Source organism: Bubalus kerabau, unplaced genomic scaffold, assembly GCF_029407905.1.
Source record: "Bubalus kerabau isolate K-KA32 ecotype Philippines breed swamp buffalo unplaced genomic scaffold, PCC_UOA_SB_1v2 scaffold_72, whole genome shotgun sequence".
NCBI classification, from domain to species: domain Eukaryota; kingdom Metazoa; phylum Chordata; class Mammalia; order Artiodactyla; family Bovidae; genus Bubalus; species Bubalus kerabau.
Genome location: NW_026577926.1, coordinates 69,642 through 96,518, shown reverse-complemented (window position 1 = coordinate 96,518; position 26,877 = coordinate 69,642). Strand labels below are relative to the sequence as shown.

Genomic DNA, 26,877 nt, shown 5'->3' with positions numbered 1-26,877 from the left:
TTGGCTGTGCAGCTTCACACTCAGAATTTGACTCTGTTGGAGCCAGAAATATTCCTGAAAGACTTAGGCTCACCAAAGCTGTCCTCCAGAGCAAAGACATTGGATGTGGTTTTGCCTTCCCTTGTCAGTATGGGACCCCTAGCTTGGCCCCAGCTCCGGGGATACAGCCTCTGAAAAAAAATCTTCCAAGAAGCGATTTTCCTCCAGGCTGTTAAGCGGAATTCGCAGTTTGCAAGTTAAGGAAGCCTGCTTCGTGGAAGAGCAAGCAGCCAACTGGCCCTGTGTTAGGAAGCCTGTATTTGGAAGGAATGGGTTAGCTTCTACAGCGGGAGAACCTCAGATCTGCTCAGGGGACTGAAATACTAGAGTCAGGGTCGAGGTTCTCCCCTGTCCTTTGGGCTCCTTGCAAAGACATTCCTAGCTTCTAGCGTTAGTGTCCCTGTAGTAGCAGGCTGCGGGAGCGTGTGATAAATGACTGCCTCGTTCCTGTCCTCAGCTCCGCTATTGACTTTCTATTCGAACTAGAACCCAGGCCTACTTTGAGAGGGGTTAGGGTCCAGTGTTTCCAAACTGCCAAGGGCTACGGCAATGCGAGCTCTGTCAGAGGTAAGAAAAGAGCAATTGGTTGGATTCTTCAGCTGCTGCGTGGCTGCACAGCTTCTGCGCTGCATGGAGAGCATGAGGCTCCTTGTGGCCCTATTTTGGGTATGCAGCAACACACACACAGAGTGTCTGTGTTCGCTTATGTACAGGCTTATGTACACTAGAGCTCACCTACAGAGCAAAGACATGTGGATGTGGTTTTGCCTTTCCCTATGAGTTTGGGTCTCTTACCTCGGCCCCAGCCCCGGGGAAACAGCCCCTGAGAAAATACTTACAATAAGTGTTTTGTCCATCAGCTGGAAAGCGAAGTTCACAGAATGCGTGTAAATGAAGCCTCCCTTGTGGAAGGAGAGGCAGCCAACTGGTGTGTGTTTGCAAGCATGTATTTGGAAGGAACGGGTTAGCTTCTACAATGGGAGACGTCCAGATCTACTCAGAGGACCGAAACTCAGAGTCAGGGCTGAGCATCTCGCATGTCATCTGTGAACCATGTAATGACATTCCTAGGTTATAGTGGCATTGCCCATGAAGGAGCAGGCTGCGGCACTGTGTCAGACATGTTTGGGCGCATTACTCTGGTCGGCTCCTCTATTTCCTTTCATGTACATTTTGGTCTCTAGGCCCGGTATCAAGGGGTGCACACAGGGTGTTTTCTCGCAGGATCCAAGAATGTTCCAGACAGTCCTAGGCTCACTAGCTGTTGCTAGGTCGCACATTATGCTATACTTATTGTTAACAGTAAAAATACTATTGGAGCTCTAATTATTTTTTTTCTTTTTACTTGCAATGCTAGTGATAGAACCAAAGGCTGCTATCTATATCAAACAAGAGAAACGTAAAGGAAACTAAACAATTTTATGGAATCACATTGCCATGGTCCTATACAGTAAACTAGAAATTCAAGGGACATGATTTTTCTGAATGCAGGAGACTCCAGTTTCATTCCTGGGTCCGGAAGATTCCCTGGAGAAGGCACAAGCTACCACTCCAGTATTCTGGCCTAGAGAATGCCATGGGCTGTATAGTCCATGGGGTCACAGAGTCAGGCACCACTGAGCCACTTTCACTTTCACATGCGGATATTATATAAAAAAATGTGGTAACAGATCTAGAACCTTTGGCAAGCTAACGAATGAGTAATCTAAATATGGATAATCAACTTTGTCCTGCATGGTGATTACTGTCTGGTATTTGCTTTGAGAGCAGTTGAACTCCTCATTATTAAAGAGAAATAATCCTTTCCTCTCTGAATCATTTGTGGACCATTCAGTTGGGTGTGGTGAATAAAATACTTAAGGATCTACTACATAAAAATGCAATAGTCAAAGCACAATATTTTTTCGCTCCGTTTCTCAAAGGATGGAAGATTTTGTATTTGCCCTGATTTTATGTCTTGACTTCATGTACCATTGTATAGTGACATTTTTAGTTGAAATACAGTAGGACTAAAAATATTGATAGAATACTAATAAACCATGTTGGTATCTGTGGTTGTCACATAGGATTCACAGGAGATTTAAATTCACAGTTGTCAACATAAAGGATTCATGCTATTTAGCTTCTTCATGAATCTATACCACAAAGGAAGAGCTTTTCGCAACATATTTCACTGAGGGAACTACAAGGATGATAGGCATAATACTATGTGCCAACTCATGGATTTCTAAGCATTGCTCACAATACAGATCTGCTTTTCAACATCAGGGTTCTTTCAGTGTCCTTGAACAGCATTTGTTTTCCTGTTCAGTTCAGTTCAGTCGCTCGGTCGTGTCCGACTCTTTGCGACCCCCATTGAACCGCAGCACGCCAGACCTCCCTGTCCATCACCAACTCCCAGAGTTTACCCAAACTCGTGACCATTGGGTCGCTGATCCGCTGTCGTCCCCTTCTCCTCCTGTCTTCAATCTTTCCCAACATCAGGGTCTTTTCAAATGAGTCAGCTCTCCAAAAACTGGAGTTTCAGCTTCACCATCAGTCCTTCCGATGAACACCCAGAACGGATTTCCTTTAGGATGGACTGGTTGGATTTCCTTGAAACCCAAGGGACTCTCAAGAGTTTTCTCCAACACCACAGTTCGAAAGCATCCATTCTTCTGCGCTCAGCTTTCTTTATAGTTCACCTATATATTCTGTATACAGAAGAAAAACACTCATGAGTATAAAACTTGTTCACATAAAACGAGTGTATGAATTGTTATCTTCCCGACCCAGGGATCAAACCCACATCACTTCCATATCCTGCGTTGGTAGGCAGAGTATTTACTGACCGTGCCGCCAAGGAATCGATACACATTTCAAGAACCACTGCCATCAGCTTCTCCTGTTCATGACCGAGGTAGGAGAAAGAACGCTGGAAGAAGTACCGTAAGCATATTATTTAGTCAAGGAACTGTTGTTATGCTGGGTACTCCAGTTATTACTGGGACAAGTCGGTTCCTCCAATGATGATGGGTATACCTGAAAAATTCTTACAAATTCATGGGATGCGATGTCTCTATGATCAATGTGTTCATCTTATGCTACTGCTTCAGGTAGACCTGCCTCAGCATGAAGGACTGCACTTGAAGGGATGCCTACTATTCCAGCTCAAGCAACAGATACTGACGTGCAGATCACTGTCCTTTGTTGAACAGGATCAGCAGTTTGTCAACATAGGTAACACGCCAGAGCAAGCCTTGGGATGCAACTCTGAAAACAGGCTAGGCCCTCTTTTTCCCAAGCCCTGCGATAAAATACGAATCCAAAAAAGAAAAATAGCAACGATTTTGTCAGGACTTCCTCACTTTTGCGTTCTGGATGGCAGGAAGCACACACTGAGGCCAGATGGCTGCAGGATTTAATTGTGAGCTAACATTGGGTGGGGTGGAAGCTCATCACTCTAGGAAGAATGTGGCTAAACTAAACCGTTTGACTTTCATTCACTTCATGTGCATAGAGTTCCATAATCCTTTGTTAAGGAATTCAGTAAGTTGTACTTCCTTACCCCTTCACCACTTCTTGGTTTACACGAATGTAAGTTCCTAGTCCAGCACTTATTTATACAACGCGTGTTACAGGTAGTAATAGTGCATAAATGATGATGAGCAATGACAGGAAGTTTATTTCTTCTCTGTTCGACTTCTCTATTTTTATACAACCAAGCAGTGAAATATACTTACGAATGTGAATATTTTAGTGGTGTGTAGAAATACACAGTGTTGGCACAATAATTATCAGGGTATTGTGTCTTTTTCATATATTCCTTTGGAGATTCTGTTCCATTATACGCTATCATAAGATATTCAATACAGTTTCTGAAACTATAGAGTAGGTCCTTGTGGTTTCTTTCATACGTAGTACTATGTAGTTGTTAATACTTCAAACAAAAACTGGTACACAAATATTCATAGCGACCTTATTCTCAATAGCCCAAAGGTAGAACCCATTCAAGTGTCCATCGGTGGGTGAATGAATATGCATCACAGGGTATATTCAAAAGCTTGAACAGTATTCTACCATACAAAAAGATAAACTGAAATGGTTCTGCCACTGCACAAGACACTACAGAAATTACTCCAAAACTAACGCATGGAACAAACAGATATTTCAATTCTAATTCATGCTATGTACCCAAAAGGTTTGGAAAAGGGGCTGAAAAAATGCATATTTCTGCAGTCATAGTCACAACAGCGTGATTCACACTGGCCAACAAACGGAGGCAATCTAAGTGCCCATGGACAGCCAGTTCCATAAACAAACTGTGGTAGACACACAATGGAATCTGATTCGGCTCTTCAAAGTTGGTAATTCTGACAATGCCACAATGTGGACGAACCTTATGGTCATTATATTAAGTGAAATAAACCAGACCAAAAAAGGAGAAACGTTCCGTGATTCCACTAGTATGAAATATCCAAACAAGTCAAGTCCAAAGCCAGAAGAAGCAGAAAGTGATTCCCAGGGATCGAAGACAGTTCATGTTTCAGAGAACCCGCCCAGTTTCCCTTGGGGAAACTGACTTCTCATGACATCTCCAAAACCGATTATACAAATAATTGGAAGTCATATCCAGTCAAATGAATGTAGATATAATTTTACAATGTATACCAACCTCACTCAAACGTCTCAACAGACAAAAGGCAAAATTGTATCTATGGTACCTCAGCTTTGCTTAAAACTGTATCTACAGTACCTTAGTTCTGCTTATGAAATTTAATAATAAAAAAAAAACACACTAAAGTCTATCCAAAAACGGACATAAAAATTATAACATGAACTTTAAAAAATTATAAATTTAAACTGTGAAAAACCTTTTTCACACAACTTAAACGCAAGCCACAGAAAAATGTATTGACAAAATACATATATGATAAAGGATCGTACTCCAAATATACCAAAATATCTGGAACAAACAACATCATTAAAAGTGTGTAAATCTGAACTCCTGGTCAAATGAAAGATACAGATAGTAAATCAGCATATCAAAAATACTCAAAATCATATGTCATTAGGAAATTACAAGGTAAAACAGCAGTGAAGTAGCACTGCACACCTATTAGATCCAGTAAGCTCAAAAAGGGGAAGGGGGCGCGGGGCTTCTCTGGTGGCTCAGTGGTAAAGAATCTGCGTGACGATGCAAGACACTCAAGTTCGATCCCTTACCCAGGAAGATCCCACGTGCCAGAGAAACTTAGCTGGATTTTTCCACAGCTAAACAAGGCTCACCTGTGACCTGAACACTACACGCCTAGCACTTACTAAACAGCTTTGAAAAAGTGTCCAGACAAAAAGTATCACACAATTACACACAGCTCTACTTCTAAGAGCTAAAGACTTTCAGATATCAGGATGTCTTCGGGCGATGACTGTGTAAGCAAATTGGGATACATCCAAAGTGAAGGGAAGCAAATGCTACCCCAAAATATACCACTTCAGCATGAAAATTAGTTGGACCTAATTAACTTATTTTTAAGAGGACACATGCTCATCTCTCACACCCAAGTTCAAGACGGCTCTTCTGTGAGTCACATTTACAAGAGAAATCTCATTTCAAAGGAATCCTCGGCATATACCAGATAGAAGGATGACAGTCTTGTGAAACTCTTTTTTTTTTTAAATCAATAGGAAAACCTAAGATGTAAATCTGTAGAACGACCATATCCTTCCTTTCCTTTGGTTTTATTTTTATTAATATTGATTTTTTTTTTTTTTGTATTTGGCTGCACCAGATCGACCTTCATTGAAGCCAGCCAGATATTTAGGTAAAGGATGCAACTCTGCGTTGTGGCATGGGAGATCTAGTTCTCGGAAAAGGGGTTGAACCTGGGTCACCTTCTTTGGGAGTGTCCAGTCTTAGCTACTGGACCACCAGGAAGCCCCTGGTTTGGTTTTAGATGAAGATGGTATCTAACGTGATATCTTGGGCCATTTCAATCACCGACTCAGTTTCCTGAGTTTCTTCAAAGCACGCACGAGGTACACATAATAAACCGGTGTGCAAAACAAGGAAAGGGAGTTCATACTACAACACTGTATGCTTACAAATAGCTAAATGGTAAATGGCATGTTATTTATTTTTAATTACTATGGAGAAAAAAAAAGAATGCAGGATTCACACGGTTTATAACATGAATAAACATTAAAACCATCTTTAGCAAAAAATATCCATATAGAAAAGGCCGCACAGATCCCATATTCACCGTCTGCTCTAAGTCCATCAAGTTTGTCCAAATCAATGTACATCTCCATAGCATTCCTAAAAAAAAGGGGGGGTGGGAAGAAAAGATATATTCATACAATTGAACAATTGCTGAAAGGGAAGTGGGGCTGTGGATTACATTATAGTGCAGAAACCAAATGATGTCCTGATTTTGGAGATTATGTGGAGGTTCTGCAGGAGAATGCACCCACTTTGAATAAAACACATAGAGTGATTTAGATGATGTGGCAAATGCGAGCACTTTTTCCCTTTGCTAGGAGTTTTCTGTACATTTTACCCAGAAAGGAAATTATGTTTCAAAACAAACAAGTCGATACCATAAAAGAAAATCCAATTAGACAGGCAGAAAATTTTCTATAGAGTTCAGACTTACCCAGGCGAAGTTCAAGGGAAGCTGTGATGCTCCACTGTCCTTGTAGGAGTCCACATGGAATGAAGAAGTACTGTGGGAAGTCTATTAGTAACCACTGTGCCTTGGGTCTGCAGAACAAACAGATTTTGCAAATAAAATGTTCCCCATAACTTCACAAAAAGTTGTTAGACTACATTCAGTAAAGTTGAATAATTTTCGATCAATTTACAATCATATAAACTACTACAACTTACAATCCCAATCAATACATAAAAATCACTTGCATTTCTATAAACTAATAACAAACAGAAACAAACATTAAGAAAATCTCACTTATAATTGCACCCAAAAGAATAAAACATCTAGCAACAACCTTAATCAAGGACATAAAAGACCAGTAGTCAGAAAACTAGAAAGCACTGATAAAGAAACCAAAGAAAACACAAATAAACAGAAAACGACACCACGCTCAAACACTGGAACAAGAGGAATTCAAATGCCCATTTCAAACAAAGCCATCAACAAATACACTGAGTGCCATCACAAAATGATATTCAATGGCCTTTTCACAGAAACAGAAATAGTCCTACTAGTAGGCTGCTAATATTGAACAGGACCTTAAAGGGCCAAGAAGACTCTGAGAAAGAAGATCACTGCTGGAGATATCTTCCTCTCCGACTTCAAACTACAGCACGGCCCTGTAGTAACCACCACAGTGAGGAACTGGCAGGAACACAGACACAGGGACTCCAGGAAAGAAGAGAGAGCCCAGGAGTGAACCCACATGGACGTGGTCAGTTCATGAAAATCAAACCAGGAATGAGCCAAGAGGAAAGGACACTCTTCTGAAGAAACAGGGACAGGAAAACTGGCCAACTACACAGAAGAACATCTGCGAAGGTCATCCTCTAGGCCATCGAACAGAAATCGAACTGAAAACCTGCCATTTGTACATGGAGCTCTCCCCACCCCCCCCACCCCCCGAGTGCTCTGAGATGGACCTCCGGTCAGCACTCAGCTGGACACAGGAAACATCTACTTCGTCCTCATTTTCCCCTCTTTCAGCGTCTCCCTGCTGGCGGGCACTGAGGCAACCCCTCTCCTCTCAGCTGGGATGCAGCCCCATAACCCTGGAGCCCGAGTCCTGAGGGTCCTGAGGAGACAGAGCTCCCACCAGGGAAGAGCGGGCAGCCCCATGCTCACAGACCTCAGAGGGCTCACTCACAAGCAGCTCTGCTGTGAGCACTCAGACTGGAAGCCCAAACTGAAATGGAGCACAATGGCTCCATGACCCTCCTCAAAACACGGCTAAGGAACAGTCAGAGCCTGGATGGAATGCAGCCATAAAAAGGAACATATTTGAGTCCGCTCTAAGGAAGGGGATGAACCGAGAGCATATTAAACAGGCAAGTCAGTCAGAAAGAGGAAAACATGGAATCGAGAAGGATGGGTCTGACGAATCTGTTCACATAGCAGCACCGGAGATGCAGACATAGAGGACAGACTTACGGACCAGGGTGGGGAATGGAGAGAGCAACATGGATGCATGTACACCAACATTTGTAAGTAGACAACCAGTGGGATTTGCTGTTAGGACTCAGGGAACTCAAACTGGGGCTCTGTAATAACCTAGAGAGGTGGGGATGGATGGGATGTGGGAGGGAGTTTCCAGAGTGAGGGGACACAAGTACGTCTATGGTTCGTTCGCGTGGATGTATGACAAATCAAACCGATATTGTAAAGCAGTGATCAATCAACTAGAAATAAATAACTATTTATTTAAAAAAATGAAATGAACGGAAGCACAAACTTTGCAACTAACACCGGAATTCCATTTAAAAAACTATACAGTTTGAGAAAACAACAAAAGCTCTCCATGACTTTTGGTCTGGTGATGAGTTCTAACACACAACAAAAAAGCCAAATTACCAAATAGGAATATACATTATTTCAAATATTGACTTTTACAATTTTATACATTGACTGTGTGAAGGACCTTATTCCAGAGAACCAAAAGACACTCTGTTAACTGAACCAGTGAGCACCCAACCTTCCAGGCAAAATAGAAGAGAAAACACCTGCAGGAGTCATCTTACCACCGGAGGTCCTGGTAAGGAACAAGGAACTAACAAGCTCCCACCAACCAGGATTCTGCACAGGTCAGCAAGAGGTCAGCAAGAGATGGGAGAGACTGCAGACCAGAGGTCTAGCAACTTCCATCTAGCAACAAAACACAGCATAGTTAAAATTATTTCAATGTTACAAAAATAAATAAATAAATAAATAAATAAAAGGACAGAAGTTCTTTGAACACATGACTGAGGTTAGGGGTGAGGCAGTACATGTATGTGCCGGGAAAATCTTAAAGTATGAGAAAGTAAAGAAATTAAAGACAACTATCAAGCTGTCCAAACTGATAAAAATGAATGATTACAGAGTTTTATCTGTATACATTAGCCGATAATGCTCTGAAAAGGAATTAAAAAAAAAATCTTTCAATACTGTCAACATGAATAAAATACATTGCCATGGATGTAACGAGGATGACAAGACTGGCACACTGGAAATTATACACCCTGGCTGAAAAATATCCTGAATACATGGACAGATATTCGATAATGATGGAAAGACAAGATGGCAACACCATGGAATGAATCTTCAATCTGAAATGAAGATTCGATATGATTTGATCGCTCAGAGCTTTTGTCTCATCAATTGTTATTAAAGTATAAAAGAGATAGAGAAAGCTGCTGACTTAGACTTGAGGCGGGGTGTACGCCCTGCTGGGCTCTAGCCAGATATTCTACAGGCACTAGCAGTCAGCTAAGGAAAGAAAGGCACTGTCTCAGGGAATGGCACCAGGCCCCTCCCCCACGACATGCCTTGAGGTCACATTGGCAGCAGGTGAGTCATCCGGGGATAAAAATTGATTGACATGAATCTTGAAGAAAGGCAGTATTCCAGGCAACTATATCATTTCCTTAACATAGATGAGGAGAACAAGGTAGGGGGAAAACATACTGTTTTGTTCAAGTCGCTTCTGAGCCTTTTGGGGGAACCGACCTGAAGCCAGAGTCTAGCACAAAACATAGGATATTTACATTGCTTGAGACAAACATTTCCTTAGGAAAAAATGCATTGCTTAGCTCAAGGTTTGTCTGCGAAATGCTTACACATCAGAACATGACGCCAAGCTGGGTTTCCACACACAAGAACATACATGCAAAGGACAAGCCTGCACAGCCCATCTGCCCCCCTCCCCCACAGCCAGCAGCATTTCCAAGTGACCTCCTAAGGCCTTCCCCAAACTACAGGGGCACTTCTGGGTTTCCTGTTTGCCTCACTTCGAACACATTTCTTAAAAAAATAAAACAGAACAAAACTCTCACACTTCTTGATAGAATGCCACAGTGGAAGGAAAACAGGCCTTCAATATTTAAATCTCCCTGTGCAAACACTTGGAGCTTGCTTTTGTTTTGTTTTGTTTTGAATTACACCACCACATAATTTAAACTGTTTACACATTCTAATTATTCAGTTCCAAAACACCAAATTTTTATTGCACAAGGTCCCCATGAAAAGGCCCACGCAGCAGGACAGCCACAGATTCTGCCATGAAAGGGCAGCAAGGTGCCCTCCCCCCTTCTTTGCTGCCTGGGCGGCCACCAGGGTTTAAAATCCATGCACCCTACTAAGTTTCTAGGGTGCAATTCGCGGACCCTTCCCTTTCCCATCCCAGCAGGTGCTCCAGGGCTTGCTGGCCTACAAAGCGCCAGAAGCAGGGCTGGGCCAGCCGGCCAGGGTTCATGGTTCTGTCCCTTGGACTTGCAGCGGACAATAGGCTGCTTTGGAAAACCGTGCAGACTCGGAGATTTTTCAGCAGAGGGGTGGAGCGGTAAAGGCCTTGACCCCAAAGGCTAGGCCTTTCTGCGACCGCCAGGTGGGGGAGCTCCGAGAATGTGCCAAAAGAGGGTGTAATACGTGGTTCCCTGCTCCACGCAGTCCCAGTGCCCTGACCTGTGGTCCGCACCCCTCTGCTGTGCCCACTGGGTGCAGATCCTTGGGGACCTAGGAGCTCACGAAATGGGCGTCCCTAGCCGCAATGGCCACCTCAGAGAGCACAACTGGGAAGCCCTCCCCCACCCCTCCAGGATCCGACCCCAGCCGAGACCGGACCCCCCCGCTCCATGCCGCCAGGGTTCGCCCCGCCCCTGCCCCGCTCCCGGCTGTTCCCAGCCGCAGTGGCGACCCCAGGGAGCACAATTGAGACCGACCCCCAACCCACAGCGATTGGAATCTCGACACGCACAGCCCGGGTTTACCCCGCCCCGGGTGCGCTCCCGGCGCGTTTCCAGCCGCAGTGGCCAGCTCCGAGAGCACAACTGGGAAGCCCTCCCCCACCCCCGCCAGGAGCCGACCACCGCCCCGGGCCATCCAGGTTCGCCCCGCCCCTGCCGCGCTCCCGGTACCTTCCCAGCTGCAGTGGGGACCCCCGAGAGAACAACTGGGACCGCCCCCCACCCCCGCCACGACCCGATTCCCAACCCGCACCTCCCGGGTTCGCCACGCCCCTGGCGCGCTGCCCACCTTCACCAGGGGCTCCCGGTGAGCCCCGCCCCCACGCCCGGTGCCAGGAGAGGATCTCGGACCTCGCTACTGCCGCCACGTCAAACACGAGGACAATACATCCACCCCACAGAGACAATCCAAGCTGTCTATGATTTAGGGATCGAACGAGGACTACAGAAAGGCAAGATGGCCTGACCTAGGAGGGCCATGATATTCTATAGAACCACACAAAGTTGGTTACCAAGGAAACTTTTTTCTTTGGAACCCGGAAACCTGGTTCTTTGCATATGCAATGACCAACAATGAGCTTGTTACCCAAGCCTGCCTCGCTGCCAGCCCCACCCCCCTCCCCACTCCCCAGAAGACCGGCTCAAAGAAATATTTTAAATCTCAGGCGGAAAACTGGAAGATGTCTTGTCTGTCTCTCTGGATTTAGGTATGTGTCAGTGTGAGCCTTGTGGTTTTTGATAAGATTGCTCAAGTTCTGAGTTCTGATTTCAATGGTCTCAAGACAAGGCAGCCCTTCCAAATCAAACTCCTGGGAATACAAGAAAACATTGACCTAAATGGAAGTCAGAGTCCCGTGAACTGGGAACTAGTCAATATGAAATAGCTAGTATTTTTGGTTTTGCTCCTCCACTCTAGACATGTCTAAGAGTCAGCAACATTAAGCACAACCTGTTCATAGTGCCTAGGTTTCTTTTGAGGTAAAAATTGCTCTATTGTTATATCTGTCACAAGCTCGTTCGTCAGCAAGAAACTACCTGGAAATGACAACAACAAAAGTAAAAAATGTAAATGGGATATGAGCTTTTAGACAAACCCTTAACAATAATTATACTCTAAAATATCTGCCTCTCATAGTCTTGATTGAAGGCAGAGGAGAAGGGGACGACAGAGGATAAGATGGTTGGATGGCATCACTGACTCGATGGACATGAGTTTGAGCAAGCCCCTGGAGTTGGTGACGGACACGGAAGCCTGGCGTCCTGCAGGCCACGGGGTCCCAAAGAGGCAGACACGACTGAGCAACTGAACTGAACTGAACTGACAAACGTTTCTCCAGGTGTTTTGGTTCCCCGAGTTTCTATCCTTGTGCTAAACTAAGTGACGCCAGTGTATTGAATAGCTAGGTCATTTCCAAAGAAATGAAAGTTCTGAAACACTCACGACTTGAAAGGACCTCCCTTTTACACAGAAACAAAAGAGATTTTTGACTCGCCATGAATAGTGTCTGGCACCTTCCTGACATGTTAAATGTAAGAAAGCAATTGTTTTGTTTTGTTCTCTTCTGTTCTTGGTGGGGGGTGGCGTGCTATATCGAATGCCAGTATAAAAGTCAGCTCTTGGTTGCTGAAGGGAAATGTATGACTTGTTATTACAAGAAGGTATGTGGAATGCAATGGCACTTGAGGAAGGAAAACGAAGTAGTTCTGTCTTCCAGGTGGCAGTTTCAGGATGGGGGAAGCAAAGGAATGGGTACAGAATGGGATAAGGAGGTTGTAGGGAAAGTGGACCCCCAGAAAAGAGTTCTGTGCCTAGCACAAGTTTTCTTGAGAGGTTGAACTGCCTTTGCTAATGGAGTTTCAGTTTCTTTACCTCTTAAGTGGTCTCTTCTAGGTTGACCTAGAACAGAAATCTTTGGTTAGCTTTGGCTACGTGGAGAAGTAGTGTTTCACGGTGACATATGTGATCCTACCTGACTGTTCTCAACCCTTTTGATATCGATGCACTGCTTCTGCTGCTGCTGCCGCCGCCGCTGCCGCCGCTGCTAAGTCGTTTCAGTCGTGTCCGACTCTGTGCGACCCCGTAGACGGCAGCCCACCAGGCCCCGCAGTCCCTGGGGTTCTCTAGGCAAGAACACTGGAGTGGGTGGCCATTTCCTCCTCCCATGCATGAAAGTGAAAAGTGAACGTGAAGTCGCTCAGTGGTGTCCGACTCTTAGCGACCCCATGGACTGCAGCCTACCAGGCTCCTCCGTCTATGGGATTTTCCACACAAGAGTACTGGAGTGGGGTGCCATTGCCTTCTCCCATATCTATGCGCAAGCCTGCCTAAATCACTGACTTCTAGCTAGCTTTGGGATGCCCATGACCATCCACCCTTACCAGGCAACAGAGAAGAGAAACCACTTACCACAGGAGGTCCTGGTAAGGAACAAGGAACTAACAAGCTCCCACCAACCAGGATTCTGCAGAGGTCAACAAGAGGTCAGTAAGAGATGGCAGACTGCAGTCCAGAGGTCCTAGCGACTTCCATCTTGCAGAAGAGGCCCAGCATAGTCAAAACGAATTCAATGTTGCAAAAAATAAGGACAGAAGTTCTTTGAGCACATGACTGAGATTAGGGGTGAGGCAGTACATGTATGTGCCCGGAAAATCTTAAATATGAGAAAGGAAAGAAATTAAAGAAACTATCAAGCTGTCCAAACGGATAAAAACGAATGATTACACAGTTTTCTCTGTATACATTAGCAGATAATATTCTGAAAAGGAATTTTAAATAATTCCCTTTCAATAATGTCAACATGAATACAACAATTTGCCATGTATTAACGACGATGACAAGACTGGCACACTGGAAATTATACACCCTGGCTGAAAACTATCCTGAATACATGGACAGATATTCCATAATGATGGAAAGACTTAAGATGGCAATCACATGGAATGCATCTTCCATCTGAAATAAATATTCGATATGGTTTGATCGCTCAGAGCTTTTGTGTCATCAATTGTTATTAAAGTATAAAAGAGATAGAGAAAGCTGCTGACTTAGTCTTGAGGCTGGATGTACACCCTGCTGGGCTCTAGCCAGGTATTCTACAGGCACTAGCAGTCAGCTAAGGAAAGAAAGGCACTGTCTCAGGGAATTGCCACAGGCCCCTCCCCCTCGATATGCCTTGAGATATCATTGGCAGCAGGTGAGTCATCCCGGGCCAAAATTTGATAGACCTGAATCTTGAAGAAAGGCAGTATTCAAGGCAAATATATCATTTCCTTAATATAGATAAGGAGAACAAGCTAGGAGGAAAACATACTGTTTTTTTCAAGTTGCTTCTGAGCCTTTTGGGGGAAACGACCTGAAGCCAGAGTCTAGTGGAAATACATAGGATATTTATATCACTTAAGACAAACATTTCCTCAGGAAAAAAAGCATTTCTTAGCTCAAGGTTTGTCTGCGAAATGCTTACACATCAGGAGATGGCTCGAGCTGGGTTTCCACACACAAGAACATGCATGCAAAGGACAAGCCTGCACAGCCAATCTGCCCCACCCCACAGCAAGCAGCATTTCCAAGTGACCTCCTTAGGCCTTCCCCAAACTACAGGGGCACCTCTGGGTTTCCTGTTTCCCTCACTTCAAACACTTTTCTTAAAAAAAAAAAAATATCCCGCACACTTCTTGATAAATGCCACAGTGGAAGGAAACAGGCCTTCAATATTAGGAACTCCATTGGAAAAACACTTGTAGCTTGGTTTTGTTTTAATTACACCACCACATAATTTAAACTTTTTACACGTTCTAATTATTCAGTTCCAAAACACCAAACTTTTCTTCCACAGGGTCCCCATGAAAAGGCCCACGCAGCAGGACAGCCACAGATTCTGACATGAAAGGGCAGCAAGGTACCCTCCCCCCTTCTTTGCTGCCTGGGCGGCCACCAGGGTTTGAAATCCATGCACCCTACTAAGTTTCTAGGGTGCAATCCGTGGACCCTTCGCTTTCCCATCCCAGTAGGTGCTCCAGGGCCCGCTGGCCTACAAAGTGCCAGAAGCAGGGCTGGGCCAGCCGGCCAGAGTTCAGGGTTCTGTCCCTTGGACTTCTAGCGGACACTAGGCTGCTTGGGAAACCCGCGCAGACTCGGAGATTTTTCAGCAAAGGGGTGGAGCGGTAAAGGCCTTGACCCTAAAGGCGAGGCCTTTCTGCGACCGCCAGGTTGGGGAGCTCCGAGAATGTACCAACAGACGGCGGAATACGTGGTTCCCTGCTCCACGCAGTCCCAGTGCCCTTACCAGTGGTCCGCAGCCCTCCGCTGCACCCACGGGATGGCGATCCTTGGGGACCCAGGAGCGGACGAAATGGGTGTTCCCAGCCTCAGTGGAGACCCCTGAGAGCACAACTGGGAAGCCCTCCCCATCCCCGCCAAGAGCCAACCCCGCCACAACCGGACCCCCTCCCCTCGCGCCAGGGTTCGCCCCGCCCCTGCCGCGCTCCCGGCGCGTTCCCAGCCGCAGTGGCGACCCCCGGGAGCACAACTGGGACCGACCCCCACTTACAGCCATCGTAATCTCCACCCGCGCAGCCGGAGTTTACCCCGCCCCGGTGCGGTCCCGGCGCGTTTCCAGCCGCAGTGGCCACTTCCGAGAGCACTACTGGGACTGCTTCCCACCCCCTCCCGACCGGAAAACGGCCCCGCGCCGCCCGGTTTCGCCCCGCCCCTGCCTCGCTCCCGGTACCTTTCCAGCCGCAGTGGGGACCCCCGAGAGCACAACTGGGACCGCTTCCCACCCCTCCCGATCGGAACCCCGACCCGCGCCGCCCTGTTTCGCCCCGCCCCTGCCATGCTCCTGGTACCTTACCAATTTCTAGCGTTCACGCCAGGATAGGAGCAGGATGTAGGAGTATGGGAGATGTGTCTGGAGCCTGACAGCCTCAGCTCCGCTCTGGCCTGCCCTTTGGACCTAGGAGCCAGGCCAACTTGCAGAGGGCTTATTGCCCTATTGTATGCAAACTACCAAGGCCTACCGCAAGGAGAGCTCTGTCGGAGGGAAGGGAAGTGCCCCAGGCTGCGTTCCCAAGCTGTTGCTAGGCAACCCAGACTCAGCGCTAAACGGAGGGAATCAGGGTCCTAGTGCCCCAGTCTTTGGGAGGGAGCTCCACAGCCAGAGTGTTCCTCCGTTTGTGCCCAGAAAGCGCCTGCCAGACTGGGCTTCCCTGGAGCTCTGTTGCAGAGCAGAGACGTGTGGATGTGTTTTGGGGCCTTGACTTGTGCGTTTGGGCTCCCTAGCACAGCCCCAGCGTAGGGGAACCAGCCCCTTAGCAAAGAGCTCCAGGCAGTGCTTTGTGCCCAGGCCTGGATGCCCAGTCCCAGCACGCGGGAGAGATGAGTTAGGCCATTGGCGGGTTCTTGCAAGCCTGTATTGGAAAGGACCGAATGAGCTTCACACCGGCGGAGCTGCAGATCTGTGCCCAGGCGCGATAGGACAGAGCCCCTGTCGAGATGCTGCTGTGCCTGAGCGAGCCTCGCCAAGCCCTTCCCAGCTTCTAGCTTTCGCGCAGGGGAAGGAACAGACTGCGGAAGTGGGGGAGACGTGACTGGCGGGCGCCTTACTGGCCTCAGCTCCGCTCTTCCCTTCCCTTTGCACCTATGATCCATGCCTCCTTGCAGAGGGCTTAGGTCCCGAAGGAGAGCTCTGTCAGAGGGAAGGGAAGCGCCCCAGGCTGCATTCCCAAGCTGTTGTTTAGCCGCCCAGACTCAGCGCTGCACAGGGGGAATCAGGCTCTCTGTGCCCCTATGTTGGGCATGCAGCTTCACACACAGGTGTGTCTCCGTAGGAATCAAGAAAGTTCCTGACAGAGTGAGGTTCACTAGAGCTATACTAAAGAGCAAAGACTTGTCCATGTGGTCTTGCCTTCTCCTGTGCGTTTGGGTCTCCGGGCTCGCCCCCAGCTCCGTGGAAACAACCCCTGAGAAAATATCTTCAAGATCTGCTTTTCCCAGTGTCTGGGAACTGGGGTTCGTAGGAGGAGAGAAAAGCACGCCTCCATCGGGAACGAAAAGGCAGCCAACCTGCCTGTGATTTGAAGCCTCTATTTGGAAGGAGTGGGTTAGCTTCTCCTAAAGGAGACCTCCAGATCTGCTCAGAAGTCGGTAATTCCAGAGGCAGGGTGCTGGTTCCTGATTGCCCTTTGCTAGCCTTGCAAAGACATTCCTAGGTTCTAGAGTTATTTTCCATGAAGGAGCAGGCTTCGGGAATGTGTCAGACAGGACTGGCTCCTTATTGGCCTCAGCTCAGCTATTGCCTTTCCATTCAAACTAGGACAAGGGCCTACTTTATGAAGGGTAAGGGTCTTCTTCTTTGCCAACTGCCAAGGGCTACAGCAATGAGACCTCTGTCAAGGCGAGGGAAGCCTAAGAGGATGGATTCTCAAGCAGGTGCTTTGCCACAAAGCATCAGCACCCCACGGAGAGAATCAAGCTCCCTGTGCCCCAATGTTGGGAGTGTAGCTTCACACACAGAGTTGTCTCTATAGGAGCCAAGAATGTTCCTGAGAGATTAGGTTCACTAAACCTCTCCTACAGAGCATAGACCTGTCCATGTGGTTTTGCCTTCCCCTGTGAGTTGGGTCCCCGAGGTCCGCCACACATCCGGGGAAACTGTGCCAGAGAAAAGATCTCCAGGAACCGCTTCACTGAGGCTGGGAAACGCTGTTCACAGGAAGTAAGGCAAGCGAATCTCCTGCAGAGAAAAAGAGGCCTTACTGTCCCTGGACGAGCAGGCTGCCAGAGTGTGTGAAACCTGACTGCTGCCTTACTGGCCTCAGCTCCGCCATTGCCTGTTCATCCGAGCTAGGACCCAGGCCTACTTGGAGAAGCGTTTGGGTGCGGATTTCTACAAAGTGCCAAGGGCTACAGCAGTGAGAATTCTCTCAGCGGTAAGGGAGAGCATTGTATGGATTCTCAAGCTGTTTTCTGAACGACAGCATCAAAATGAACAGAGAGAATCAGGCTCTCTGTCCCCCTATGTTAGGTATGCAGCTTCACACACAGAGGTGTCTCTATAGGAGCCAAGAATGCTCCTGAGAGATGAGGTTCACTAGAGGTCTGCTGCAGAGCATAGACGTCTCCATGTGGTCTTGCCTTCCCCTGTGGCTTTGGGTCTCCGGGCTCGGCCCCAGCTCCGTGGAAACAACCCCTGAGAAAATATCTTCAAGATCCACTTTTCCCAGAGGCTGGGAACTGGGGTTCATAGGAGGAGAGAAAAGCAAGCCTCCTTCGGGCACGAAAGGCAGCCAACCTGCCTGTGTTTTGAAGCCTCTATTTGGAAGGAATGGGTTAGCTTCTCCTAAAGGAGACCTCCAGATCTGCTCAGAAGTCGGTAATTCCAGAGGCAGGGTGCTGGTTCCTGACTGCCCTTTGCCAGCCTTGCAAAGACATTCCTAGATTCTAGAGTTATATTCCATGAAGGAGCAGGCATCGGGAATGTGTCAGACGGGACTGGCTCCTTATTGGCTTCAGCTCAGCTATTGCCTTTCCATTCAACTAGGACAAGGGGCTACTTTATGAAGGGTAAGGATCTTCTTCTTTGCCAACTGCCAAGGGCTACAGCAATGAGACCTCTGTCAAGGCGAGGGAAGCCTAAGAGGATGGATTCTCAAGCAGGTGCTTTGCCACAAAGCATCAGCACCCCACGGAGAGAATCAAGCTCCCTGTGCCCCAATGTTGGGAGTGTAGCTTCACACACAGAGTTGTCTCTATAGGAGCCAAGAATTTTCCTGAGAGATTAGGTTCACTAAACCTCTCCTACAGAGCATAGACCTGTCCATGTGGTTTTGCCTTCCCCTGTGAGTTGGGTCCCCGAGGTCCGCCACACATCCGGGGATACTGTGCCTGAGAAAAGATCTCCAGGAACCGCTTCACTGAGGCTGGGAAACGCTGTTCACAGGAAGTAAGGCAAGCGAATCTCCTGCAGAGAAAAAGAGGCCTTACTGTCCCTGGAGGAGCAGGCTGCCAGAGTGTGTGAAACCTGACTGCTGCCTTACTGGCCTCAGCTCCGCCATTGCCTGTTCATCCGAGCTAGGACCCAGGCCTACTTGGAGAAGCGTTTGGGTGCGGATTTCTACAAAGTGCCAAGGGCTATAGCAGTGAGAATTCTCTCAGCGGTAAGGGAGAGCATTATGTGGAACTTAAGCTGTTTTCTGAACGACAGCGTCAAAATGAAGAGAGAGAATCAGGCTCTCTGTGCCCCTATGTTAGGTACGCAGCTTCACACACAGAGGTGTCTCTATAGGAGCCAAGAATGTTCCTGAGAGATGAGGTTCACTAGAGGTTTGCTACAGAGCATAGACCTGTCCATATGGTTTTGCCTTGCCCTGTGAGTTGGGTCCCCGAGGTCCGCCCCAGCTCAGGGAAAGGAGCCCCTGAGAAAAGATCTCCTGGGACCGCTATTCCCCCAGGCTGGCAAACGCAGTTCACAGGAGGTAATGCAAGAGAGCCTCCTGCAGGGCACAACAGGCCTTACTGTCCCTGGACGATCAGGCTTCAAGAGTGTGTGAGACCTGACTGGTGCCTTACTGGCCTCAGCTCCGCCATTGCATGTTCCTCCGAACTAGGACCCAGGCCTACTAGGAGAAGGGTTTGGGTATGGATTTCTAAATACTGCCAAGGGGTATAGCAATGAGAACTGTGTCACGGGTAAGGAAGGGCATTGTATGGATTTTCAAGCTGTTGTTTGAACGACAGCTTCAAAGCTGCACAGATAGAATCAGACTCTGTGTCTCCATGTTCGGTACACAGCTTCACAGACAGGGGTGTCTCCATAGGAAACAAGAACGTTCCTGACAGAGTGAGGTTCACTAGAGCTCTCCTAGAGAGCAAAGACTTGTCCATGTGGTTTTTCTTCCCCTGTGCGTTTGGGGCTCCAGGCTCGGCCCCAGCTCCGTGGAAACAAACCCTGAGAAAAGATCTTCAAGATCCGCTTTTCCCGGAGGCTGGGATGTGGGGTTCATAGGAGGCGGGAAAAGCAGGTCTCCTTCAGACAGCAAGAGGCAGCCAAGCGGCCTGCGTTTGGAAGCCCCTATTTGGAAGAATGGGTTAGCTTCTCCTAAAGGAGACCTCCAGATCTGCTCAGAAGTCCGGTAATTCCAGAGGCAGTGTGCAGGGTCCTGACTGCCCTTTGCCAGCCTTGCAAAGACATTCCTAGATTCTACCGTTATCTTCCTGAAGAAGCAGGCTTCAGGAATATGTCAGACTTGACTGGCGCCTTATTGGCCTCAGCTCAGCTATTGCCTTTCCATTCAAACTAGGACAAGGCCCTATTTTATGAAGGGTAAGGGTCTTCTTCTTTCCAAACTGCCGAGGGCTACAGCAATGAGACCTCCGTAAATGCGAGGGAAGTGTAAGGGGATGGATTCTCAAGAAGGTTCTTTGCCACCAAGCATCAGCACCCCACGGAGAGAATCAGGCTCCATTTGCCCCTATGTGGGGGTGTGTAGCTTCACACACAGTGGTGTCTCTACAGGAGCCAAGAATGTTCCTGAGAGATGAGGTTCACAAGAGCTCTCCTACAGAGTGCTCACCTATCCATGTGGTTTCGCCTTCCCCTGTGAGTTGGGTCCCCGAGGTCCGCCCCAGCTCTGGGAAAACAGCCCCTCAGGAAAGATCTCCAGGAACAGCTTTTCGCCCAGGCTGGGAAAAGCTGTTCACAGGAAGTAAGGCAAGGGAGCCTCCTGCAGAGAAAAAGAAGCCTTACTGTCCCTGGAGGAGCAGGCTGCCAGAGTGTGTGAAAACTGACTGGTGCCATACTGGTCTCAGCTCCGCCATTGCTTGTTCCTCCGAACTGGGACTCAGGCCTACTTGGAGAAGGGTTTAGGTGCAGATTTCTACAAACTGCCAAGGGCTACTGCAATGAGAACTCTTTCAGAGGTAAGAGCGAGAATTGTATGGATTCTCAAGCTGTTTTCTGAACGACAGCATTAAACCTGCACAGAGAGAATCAGGCTCTCTGCCCCCATGTTGGGTACGCAGTTTCACACACAGAGGTGTGCCCATAGGAGCCAAGAACGTTCGTCAAAGACTGAGGTTCACTAGAGCTCTCTTAGAGAGCAAAGACTTGTTCATGTGGTTTTGCCTTCCCCTGTACGTGTGGGTCTCCGGGCACAACCCCAGCTCCGTGGAAACAACCCCTGAGCAAAGATCTCCAAGATCTGCTTTTCCCCCATGCTGGGAACCAGGGATCATAGGAGGCAGGAAAAGCAAGCCTCCTTCAGGCAAGAAGAGGCAGCCAACCGGCCTGTGTTTGGAAGCCTATATTTGCAAGGAATGGGTTAGCTTCTCCAGAACGAGACCTCCAGATCTGCTCAGAAGATAGATATTCCAGAGGCAGGGTCGAGGTTCCTGACTGCCCTTTGCCAGCCTTGCAAAGACATTCCTAGATTCTAGCGTTATTTTCCATGAAGGAGCAGGCATCGGGAATATGTCAGAGTTGACGGGTTCCTTACTGGCCTCAGCTCAGCTATTGCCTTTCCTTTCAAACTAGGATCAGGGCTTACTTGGTAAAGGGTAAGGGTCTGCTGCTTTCCAAACTGCCAAGAGACACAGCAATGAGACCACTGTCAAGGCGAGGGAAGCGTAAGCGGATGGCTTCTCAAACAGGTGCTTTGCCACAAAGCATCAGCACCCCACGGAGAGAATCAGGCTCCCTGTGCCCCTATGTTCGGTGTGTAGCTTTACACACAGAGGTGTCTCTGTACGAGCCAGGAATGTTCCTAAGAGATGGGACTCACTAACGTCTCCTACAGAGCATAGACCTGTCCATGTGGTTTTTCCTTCCCCTGTGAGATGAGTCCCCGAGGTCCACCCCAGCTCTGGGGATAGAGCCCCTGAGAAAAGATCTCCAGGAACCGCTTTTCGCCCAGGCTGGGAAACGCAGTTCACAGGAGGCAAGGCAAGCGAGCCTCCTGCAAGGAAAAAGAGGCCTTACTGTCCCTGGAGGAGCAGGCTGCCAGAGTGTGTGACACCTGACTGGTGCCTTATTTGCCTCAGCTCCGCCATTGCATGGCCATCCAAACCAGGACCCAGGCCTACTTGGAGAAGGGTTTGGGTGCGGATTTGTAAAAACTGCCAAGGGCTACTGCAATGAGAAGTCTCTCAGAGGTAAGGGTGAGCATTGTATGGATTCTCAAGCTGTTGTTTGAACGACAGCTTCAAAGCTGCAAAGAGAGAATCAGGCCCTGTGTGCCCCCTTGTTGGGTACGCAGCTCCACACACAGAGGTATCCCCGTAGAATCCAAGACTTTCCTCACATACTGAGGTTAACTAGAGTTCTCCTACAGAGCAAAGACTTGTCCATGTGGTTTTGCCTTCCTCTGTGCGTGTGGGTCTCCGGGCTCGGCTCCAACTCCGTTGAAATAGCCCCTGAAAAAAGATCTCCAAGAACCACTTTTCCCCCAGGCGGGAAGCGGAGTTCACAGGAAGCGGAACAAGCAAGTCTCCTTCGGGCAAGTAGAGGCAGCCAACTAGCCTGTGTTTGGAAGCCACTCTTTGGAAGGAATGGTTAGCTTCTCCAAAAGAAGACCTCCAGATCTGCTCAGAAGACGGAAATTCCAGAGGCAGGGTCGAGGTTCCTGACTGTCCTTTGCCAGCCTTGCAAAGACATTTCTAGATTCTAGCGTTATTTTCCATGAAGGAGCAGGCTTCAGGAATATGACAGACTTGACTGGCGCCTTACTGGCCTCAGCTCAGCTATCGCCTTTCCGTTCAAACTAGGACAAGGGCCTACTTGGTGAAGGGTAAGGGTCTGCTTCTTTCCAAACTGCCAAAGGCTACAGCAAAGAGACCTCTGTCAAAGAGAGGGAAGTGGAAGCGGATGGATTCTCAAACAGGTGCTTTGCCACAAAGCATCTGCACCCCACGGAGAGAATCAGGCTGCATTTGCCCCTATGTTGGGTGTGTAGCTTCAAACACAGAGGTGTCTCTATAGGAGCCAAGAATGTTCCTGGGAGATGAGGTTCACTAGAGCTCTGCTACGGAGCATAGACCTGTCCATATGGTTTTGCCTTCCCCTGTGAGTTGGGTTCCCGATGTTCGCCCCAGCTCCGAGGAAGAAACCCCTGAGAAAACACCTCCAGGAATTAATTTTCGTCCAGACTGGGAAATGCAGTTCACAGAAGGCAAGGCAAGCGAGCCTCCTGCAGAGAAAAAGAGGCCTTACTGCCCCTGGAGGAGCAGGCTGCAAGAGTGTGTGAGAGCTGACTGGTGCCTTACTGGCCTCAGCTCCGCCATTGCATGCTCCTCCGAACTAGGACCCAGGCCTACTAGGAGAAGGGTTTGGGTGCGGATTTCTAAAAAACTGCCAAGGGCTACAGCAATGAGAACTCTCTCAGAGGTAAGGGAGAGCATTGTATGGATTCTCAAGCTGTTGTTTGAATGACAGCTTCAAAGCTGCAAAGAGAGAATCAGTCTCTCTGTGCCCCATTGTTGGGTACGCAGCTTCACACATAGGGGTGTCTCCATAGGAGTCAAGAACGTTCCTGACAGAGTAAGTTTCACTTAGAGGTCTCCTGGAGAGCAAAGACTTGTCCATGTGGTTTTCCTTCCCCTGTGCGATTGGGTCTCTGGTCTCGGCCCCAGCTCCATGGAAACAACCCCTGAGAAAATATCTTCAAGATCCGCTTTTCCCAGAGGCTGGGAACAGGGCTTCATAGGATGCAAGAAAAGCAGGCCTCCTTCGGGCACGAAGAGGCAGCCAACCGACCTGTTTGGAAGCCTCTATTTGGAAAGAATGGGTTAGCTTCTCCTAAAGGAGACCTCCAGATCTGCTCAGAAGTTGGTAATTCCAGAGGCAGGGTGCTGGTTCCTGACTGCCCTTTGCCAGCCTTGCAAAGACATTCCCAGATTCTAGAGTTATTTTCCATGAAGGTGAAGGCTACGGGAGTATGTCAGACTTGGCAGGCACCTTATTGGCCTCAGCTCAGCTATTACCTTTCCATTCAAACTAGGACAAAGGCCTACTTTATGAAGGGTAAGGGTCTTCTTCTTTCCAAACTGCCAAGGGCTACAGCAATGGGACCTCTGTCAAGGCGAGGGAAGCCTAAGTGGATGGATTCTCAAGCAGGTGCTTTGCCACAAAGCATCAGCACCCCACGGAGAGAATCAGGCTCCATTTGCCCCTATGTTGGCTGTGTAGCTTCACACACAGAGGTGTCTCTATAGGAGGCCAGAATGTTCCTGAGAGATGAGGTTCACTAGAGCTCTCCTACAGAGCATAGACCTGTCCATGTGCTTTTGCCTTCCCCTGTGATTTGGGTCCTCGAGGTCCTCCCCAGCTCCGGGGAAGGAGCCCCTGAGAAAAGATCTCCAGGGACCTCTTTTCCCCCAGGCTGGGAAATGCAGCTCACAGGAGGGAAGTCAAGTGAGCCTCCTGCAGGGAAAAAGAGGGCTTACTGTCCCTGGACGATCAGGCTGCAAGAGTGTGTGAGACCTGACTGGTGCCTTACTGGCCTCAGCTCCGCCATTGCATGTTCCTCCGAACTAGGACCCAGGACTACTAGGAGAAGGGTTTGGGTGCGGATTTCTAAAAACTGCCAAGGGCTACAGCAATGAGAACTCTGTCACGGGTAAGGAAGAGCATTGTATGGATTTTCAAGGTGTTCTTTGAACAACATCTTTAAAGCTACACAGAGAGAATCAGGCTCTCTGTTCCCCCATGTTGGGTACGCAGCTTCGCACATAGGGGTGTCTCCATATGAATCAAGAATGTTCGTGACAGAGTGAAGTTCACTAGAGCTCTCCTAGAGAGCAAAGACTTGTCCATGTGGTTTTTCTTCCCCTGTGAGTTTGGGTCTCCAGGCTTAGCCCCAGCTCCGTGGAAACAACCCCTGAGAAAAGATCTTCAAGATCCGCTTTTCCCAGAGCCTGGGAAGCTGGGTTCATAGGAGGCAGGAAAAGCAAGCCTCCTTCGGGCACGAAGAGGCAGCCTACCGGCCTGTTTTTGGAAGTCTCAATATGGAAGGAATGAGTTAGATTCTCCTAAAGGAGACCTCCAGATCTGCTCAGAAATCGGTAATTCCAGAGGCAGGGTGCAGGCTCCTGACTGCCCTTTGCCAGCCTTGCAGAGACATTCCTAGATTCCAGCATTATTTTCCATGAAGGAGCAGGCTTCGGGAATATGTCAGACTTGACTGGCACCTTATTGGCCTCAGCTCAGCTCTTGCCTTTCCTTTCAAACTAGGACAAGGGCCCACTTTATGAAAGGTAAAGGTCCTCTTCTTTCCAAACTGCCAAGGGCTACAGCAATGAGACCTCTGTCAAGGCGAGGGAAGCGTAAGCTGATGGATTCTCAAGCAGGTGCTTTGCCACAAAGCATCAGCACCCCACGGAAAGAATCTGGCTCCCTTTGCCCCTACGTTGCGTGTGTAGCTACACACACAGAGGTGTCTCGATAGGAGCCAAGAATGTTCCTGAGAGAGGAGGTTCACTGTTGGGGGCCAGAGTGAGGCACTCCGCCCATGGCAAAGGTCATGAGGAAGGAGGCTCGACATACGCAAAGGCGGGATCGAGCCTCAGGAGTCCCCCTGGAAATCCTCGAGCATCTACCCCCATAACCAGAGCCTGCCTACCTTACTACTTTGTGCTCTCACCTACACCTCTGACTTTACAGGGGGCTGTCCCCCACCACCTCTTTTGGAGAAGGAGTTAACCTAGAGCTCCAGTTGATAAAAACCCCTGGGTGTGACAAGAGTGTTTTAACCTACAAACTCCTCTGAAGGTTCTCTAGCCTGCCTGACAGGCTTGTCCGGCCACATGTGATTGCTCACAGCCTCCCAACCATGAGAGGCACGAGATGCTTTAAACCTTCTAAAAACAGGTTCCTTAGAAAAGTTAGAAAATTATTAGTATAAGTATAATGGGCTGATTAGAAATCATATTGGTGAAGGGTTTTTCATTTGTTGAGCTGATGTTTACTGCTAAGTCTCCACATCCCCTGCCCTTATACACATTAATGAATATATAGAAGAAATAAGTATTAACCTTTGATATAAATCACGTTAGACCTTAGGCTAAGTAAATTCTTTCCTTAACTAAAACCCACTACACCCTCACCCTATAGGAATGTAACTTTATTTGGGTGGCGTCTGTTTTAAGAATAATCACCCCTGGAGAAATAAGTGTCCTGGTTGGCTGACCACTGTCACAAGGAGAGGGTCGTAAATTGTCAGCAGGCCCCCCGGCCAGAAGATGATGTAACACCCCTAAGACCTCTGTATACTTTTGTATGAAGCACCTGACTTTGATAAAAGTCAGGACTGTTGACCCCACGTGACTTTTGCATAACATCTCAGTGTATAAAAGTAGACCATGGAAAATAAAGAATTGGGATCAGTTTCTCGAAATACTGGTCTCCCCATGTCTCTCTCTCTCTCTCACTCTGGTTGAGTCTCCATCTGGAGCGCGGAAGCCACCAAGCTTACTAATTTTGCCTGGGCTTCTAAGATCCGACTGGGGAGGCCTCAGTGTCTCCTCTCCTTCGGGAGAACGGAAGGACGCCTGCGGCCTACGTAAGTGGTGCAAGCTTCTTGTCTTGAAGTTTTATTGGTCCCCCGCATAAACCAAGCTACTCAGCCTCTTTTCTCCACTGAATTTTCCTACTGAGCTATCCTCATTTTATTACTCTTTATATCCTTAATTAACGTTTAATTAAGCAGTTGTTCCCTGACCCTCGCCTACGCCGTCTCTGCTTCGAATACCCTGGATCAGCTGGGGCTGGACCCCGGCAGTTCACTAGAGATCTCCTACAGAGCATAGACCTGTCCATTTGGTTTTGCCTTCCCCTGTGAGTTGGGTCCCCGAGGTCCGCCCCAACTCCGGGGAAACAGCCCCTGAGAAAAAATCTCCAGGAACTGCTTTCCGCCCAGGCTGGGAAACGCTGTTC

The 26,877-nt window shown here is 48.2% G+C and overlaps 1 long non-coding RNA gene across 4 annotated transcripts; it reads right to left on the bottom strand.

Moving 5' to 3' along the window:
* Positions 1–2,104: 2,104 nt before the first annotated feature.
* Positions 2,105–15,990, bottom strand: LOC129641116 (uncharacterized). 4 transcript variants are annotated; one of them, XR_008709087.1, is made up of 4 exons: positions 15,502–15,643; positions 8,750–8,873; positions 6,675–6,781; positions 2,105–2,732 (listed from the first exon to the last, which is right to left on the bottom strand). It is a non-coding gene; the product is annotated as an uncharacterized LOC129641116 (long non-coding RNA). The 4 variants fall into 4 exon arrangements; XR_008709086.1 differs by lacking the exons at positions 2,105–2,732; positions 15,502–15,643 and adding exons at positions 6,147–6,337; positions 15,805–15,990; XR_008709085.1 differs by lacking the exon at positions 2,105–2,732 and adding an exon at positions 6,147–6,337.
* Between the last annotated feature and the right edge of the window lie 10,887 nt (positions 15,991–26,877).